The sequence below is a fragment of the Puma concolor genome, chromosome F2, assembly GCF_028749965.1.
Source record: "Puma concolor isolate L17-30 chromosome F2, mPumCon1.1.hap2, whole genome shotgun sequence".
In the NCBI taxonomy this organism is placed as follows: domain Eukaryota; kingdom Metazoa; phylum Chordata; class Mammalia; order Carnivora; family Felidae; genus Puma; species Puma concolor.
In genome coordinates this window covers 22,638,943-22,644,942 of record NC_141684.1, presented here as the reverse complement: position 1 = coordinate 22,644,942, position 6,000 = coordinate 22,638,943, and positions in this window count along the sequence as shown.

Sequence of the window (6,000 nt, the reverse complement as noted above, 5' to 3'; positions counted from 1 at the left end):
AGTAGAGAATAAAGCTTCTTGAGTTTTAGGCTCCATAATCAAATGAATTTTAGAAGTTGGTTTTCCAGACCCTTGAGCCATTGGTCTTTCTGCTGCACCCTTTTGGTAGCTCTAAGCTTGAGGACAGAAGCCAAGACAGGATTCTACTCTCAAAGTTTCCATCGAGGCATTTTAGTTCCATGTATTTAGTCCCATACTCATGGTTCTGCTACACCTAAAACAAACCATTTCACTTACTTACTATGCTGAGCCATCTTTTAAGTGTTTATTATTATTTAAAAATTTTTATTTCCCATTGGACTGGAGTTGACACATTAGTTTCAGGTGTACCACATAATGATTTGACAAGTTTATTGTTATGCTATGCTCACCATAAGTGTAGCTACCATGTGTCACCATGCAATACTACTACAATACCATTGACCATATTTATGCTGTACATTTTATCCCCATGACTTATTTATTGTATAACTGGAAGCTTGTATCTCCTACTGTCTTTCACCCATTTTGCCTACGACCCTACATACTCCCCTCTGGCAACCACCAGTTCTCTGTATTTATGGAGCTGTTTCTGCTTTTAGGTTGGTTGTTTATTCATTTGTTTTTTAGATTCTACATGTAAGTAAAATCATATGGTATTTGTCTTTCTCCGACTTACTTTACTTCGCATAATACTAATTCCACCCACGTTGTCACAAATAGCAAGACCTCATTCTTTTTTATGGCTAATACTGTGTGTGTGTGTGTGTGTGTGTGTGTGTGTGTGTGTGTATACACACCACACCTTCTTTATTCCTCTATCATTGAACACTTGGGTTGCTTCCATATCTTGGCTATTATAAAGCTGCAATAAACATAGGGGTGCATATATCTTTTTGAATTGTGTTTCCATTTTCTTTGGGCAAAAACCCAGTAATGGAGTTACTGTTTCATATGGTAGCTCTATTTTTTAATTTTTCGAGGAAATTCCAAATGTTTTTTCACAGTTCCTTCCAATAGTGAAGGAGAGTTCTCCTTTCTGTACATCCTTGCCAACACTTGTTATTTCTTGTCTTTTTGATTCAAGCCATTCTGACAGGTGTGAGGTAATATCTCTTTGTGGTTTTGATGTTGAGCATCTGAGTGATTTGTCTGTTGGCCATCTGTATGTTTTGGAAAATGTATATTCAGGTTCTCTACACATTAAAAAAATGTTTATTTTGAGAGAGAGAGAGAGAGAACAGGGGAAGGGCAGAAAGAGAGGCAGAGAGAGAATCGTAAGTAGGCTCCACCCTGTCAGCACAGAGCCTGATGTGGGGCTCCATACCAGGAACTGTGAGATCATGACCTAGCCGAAATCAAGAGCCAAAACAACAGCAACCCCCTGTTTGTTCTCTATATTTAAGAGTTTCTTATGTTTTGTCCCCCTCCATGTTTTTATATTATTTTTTTGTTCATCTGTTTTGTATCTTAAATTCCTCATATGAGTGAAGTCATGTGATATTTGTCTTTCTCTGACTAATTTCACTTAGCACAATACCCTCCATTTCCATCCACATAGTTGCAAATGGCAAGATTTTATTCTTTTTGATTGACAAATAATACTCCATTGTGTGTGTGTGTGTGTGTGTATGTATGTATATATATATACATATATATGTATGTATATATATGTGTGTGTGTGTGTGTGTGTGTGTGTATATATATATATATATATATATATATATATATATATATATATACCACATCTTTATCCATTCATCCATCGATGGACATTTGGGCTCTTTCCATACTTTGGCTATTGTTGATAGTGCTGCTATAAACATTGGGGTGCATGGTGCATGTGCCCCTTCGAAACAGCATATCTGTATCCCTTGGATAAATACCTAGGAGTGCAATTGCTGGGTCATAGGGTAGATGTATTTTTAATTTTTTGAGGAACCTCCATACTGTTTTTCAGAGTGGCTGCGCCAGTTTGCATTCTCATGAGCAATGCAAAAGAGTTCCTCTTTCTCCTCATCCTTGCCAACATCTGTTGTTACCTGAGTTGTTAATGTTAGCCATTCTGACAGGTGTGCGGTGGTATCTCATTGTGGTTTTGATCTGTATTTCCCTGATTATGAGTGATGTTGAGCATTTTGCATGTGTCAGTTAGCCATCTGGATGTCTTCCTTGGAGAAGGGTCCATTCATGTCTTTTGTCCATTTATTCACTGGATTATTTGTTTTCTGGGTGTTGAGTTTGCTAAGCTCTTTATAGATTTTGTACACTAACCTTTTATCTGATATGTCATTTGCAAATATCTTCTCCCATTCTGTCAGTTGCCTTTTAGTTTTGCTGATTGTTTCCTTCGCTGTGCAGAAGCTTTTTATTTTGATGAGGTCCCAATAGTTCATTTTTGCTTTTGTTTCCCTTGCCTCTGGAGTCGTGTTGAGTAAGAAGTTGCTGCGGCGAAGATCAAAGAGGTTTCTGCCTGCTTTCTCCTCAAGGATTTTGATGGCTTCCTGTCTTACATTGAGGTCTTTCATCCATTTTGAGTTTATTTTTGTGTATGGTGTGAGAAAGTGGTCCAAGTTCATTTTTCTGCATATTGCTGTCCAGTTTTCCCAGCACCACTTGCTGAAGAGACTGTCTTTATTCCATTGGGTATTCTTTCCTGCTTTGTGAAAGATTAGTTGGCCATACGTTTGTGGGTCCATTTCAAGGTACTGTATTCTCTTCCATTGATCTATGTGTCTGTTTTTGTGCCAGTACCATACTGTCTTGATGATTACAGCTTTGTAATACATCTTGAAGTCCGGGATTGTGATGCCTCCATATTTGGTTTTCTTTTTCAAGATTGCTTTGGCTATTTAGGGTCTTTTGTGGTTCCATACAAATTTTAGGATTGTTTGTTCTAGCTCTGTGAAGAATCCTGGTGTTATTTTGATAGGGATTGCATTGAATATGTAGATTGCTTTGGGTAGTATCAGACATTTTAACAATGTTTGTTCTTCCAATCCAGGAGCATGGAATCTTTTTCCATTTTTTTGTGTCTTCTTCAATTTCTTTCATAAGCTTTCTATAGTTTTCAGTGTCCAGATTTTTCACCTCTTTGTTTAGATTTATTCCTAGGTATTTCATGGTTTTTGGTGCAATTGTAAATGGGATCAATTCCTGGATTTCTTTTTCTGTTGCTTCATTATTGGTGTATAGGAATGAAACGGATTTCTGTGCATTGATTTTATATCCTGCAACTTTGCTGAATTCATTGATCAGTTCTAGCAGTTTTTTGGTGGAATCTTTTGGGTTTTCCATGCAGAGTATCATGTCATCTGCAAAGAGTGAAAGTCTGACTTCCTCCTAGATGTTTTTGATGCCTTTATTCTTTTGTGCTTTCCGATTGGTGAGGCTAAGACTTCCAATACTATGTTGAACAACAGTGGTGAGAGTGGACATCCCTGTCGTGTTTCTGACCTTACAGAGAAAGTTCTCAGTTTTTCCCCATTGAGGATATTATTGGTGGGTCTTTCATATATGGATGCTGTATTTTGTCGAATGCTTTCTCTGAATCTATTGAGAGGATCATGTGGTTCTTGTCCTTTCTTTTATACATTGATTGCTTTCTGAATATTGAACCAGCCCTCCATCCCAGGTATAAATCCCAATTGGTTGTGGCGAATAATTCCTTTAATATATTGTTGGATCGAATTGGCTAGTATCTTCCTGAGGATTTTTGCATCCATGTTCATCAGGGAAATTGGTCTGTAGTTCTCCTTTTCAGTGGGGTCTTTGTCTGGTTTTGGAATCAAGGTAATGCTGGCTTCAGAGAATGCATTTGGAAGTTTTCCTTCCATTTCTGTTTTTTTGGAACAGCTTCAAAAGAATACGTGTTAACTTTTCTTTAAATGCTTGGTAGAATTCCCCTGGAAAGCCATCTGGCCCTGGACTCTTGTTTCTGGGAGATTTTTGATTACTAATTTGATTTCTTTGCTGGTTATGGGTCTGTTCAAATTTTCTATTTCTTCCTGTTTCAGTTTTGGTAGTTTATAGGTTTCTAGGAATTTGACCATTTCTTCCAGATTGCCCATTTTATTGGTATATAATTTCTCATAATATTCTCTTATTATTGTTTGTATTTCTGCTATGTTGGTTGTAATCTCTCCTCTTTCCTTCTTGATTTTATTTGTTTGGGTCCTTTCCTTTTTCTTTTTGATCAGACTGGCTAAGAGTTTATCAATTTTGTTAATTCTTTCAAAGAACCAGCTCCTGGTTTCATTGATGTGTTCTACTGTTTTTTGTTTGTTTGTTTTGTTTTGATAGCATTGATTTCTGCTCTAATCTTTATTATTTCCTGTTTTCTGCTGTTTTTCAGTTTTATGTGCTGTTCTTTTTCCAGGTCTGTAAGGTATAAGTTTAGGTTGTATATCTGAGACCTTTCTTCCTTCTTTAGGAAGGTCTGGATTGTTATATACTTCCCTCTTATGACTACCTTTGCTGTGTCCCAGAGGTTGGACTGTGGTGTTATTATTTTCATTGGCTTCCATGTACTTTTTAAATTCCTTTTTAACTTCTGGGTTAGCCCATTCATTCTTTAGTAGGATGTTCTTTAGTCTCCAAGTATTTGTTATCTTCCCCAATTTTTTTTTTTTGGTTGATTTCAGCTTTCATAGTGTTGTGGTCTGAAAATATGCACAGTATGATCTCAATCTTTTTGTACTTGTTGAAGGCTGACTTGTGTCCCAGTATGTGATCTATTCTGGAGAACGTTCCATATGCACTTGAGAAAAATGTGTGTTCTGCTGATTTAGGATGAACCGTTCTGAATATATCTGTTAAGTCCACCTGGTCCAGTGTATCATTCAAAGTCATTGTTTCCTTGTTGATCTTCTGTTTAGATGATCTGTCCATTGTTGTAAGTGGGATGCTGAAGCTCCCTATTATTATGGTATTATTATCAATGAGTTTCTTTATGTGTGTAATTAATTGATTTATATATTTGGGTGCTACCACGTTTGGAGCATAAATGCTTATAATTGTTAGATTTTCTTAAGGGGGTAGATCCCTTAATTATGATATAATGCCCTTTATCATCTCTTGTTACAGTCTTTATTTTAATATCTAGATTGTCTGATATCACTCTGGCTACTCTGGCTTTCTTTTGGTGACCATTAGCATGATAGATGGTTCTCCATCCCCTTACTTTCAATCTGAAGGTGTCTTTAGGTCTAAAATGGATCTCTTGAACAAAACAACATATAGATGGATCTTGTTTTCTTATCCATTCTGTTACTCTATGTATTTTTCTTGGAGCACTTAGTCCATTGATGTTTACAGTGAGTACTGAGAGATTTGAATTTACTGCCTTTATGTTGCTTGTAGAGTGGAGTTTCTGGTGGTGTTCTCTGGTCTTTCTAGTCTTTGTTGCTTTTGGTCTTTTTTTTTTTTTCCCCCTCTTTTCTCCCCTCAGAGAATCTCCCTTAAAATTTCTTGCAGGGCTGGTTTATTAGTCACCAACTCCTTTAATTTTTGTCTCAGAAACTTTTTATCTCTCCTATTTTGAATGACAGCCTTGCTGGCCTGTCAAGTTTCTGTGAATAGGTCTACTGTGAACCTGATCTGTCTTCCCTTGTAGGTTAAGTCCCTTGTAGACTCTTTTTCCCTTGCTGCTTTCATGATTCTTTCCTGGCCCGAGTATTTTGTGAATTTGACTATGATATGCCTTGTTGATGGTCAGTTTTTGTTGAATCTAATGGGAGTTCTCTGTGCTTCCTGGGTTTTGATGTCTGTGTCTTACCCCAGGTTATGGAAGTTTTCTGCCATGATTTGCTCACATAAGCCTTCTACCCCTTTTTCTCTCTTCATCTTCTGGGACTCCTATGATTCTGATGTTATTCCTTTTCAATAAGTCACCGAGTTCTCTAATTCTTATGTCATGCTCTTTTGCCTTAGTCTCCCTCTTTTTTTCTGTTTCATTATTCTCCATAAGTTTGCTCTCTATTTGGCTGATTCGCTGTTCTGCTTCATCCATCCTTACTGCTG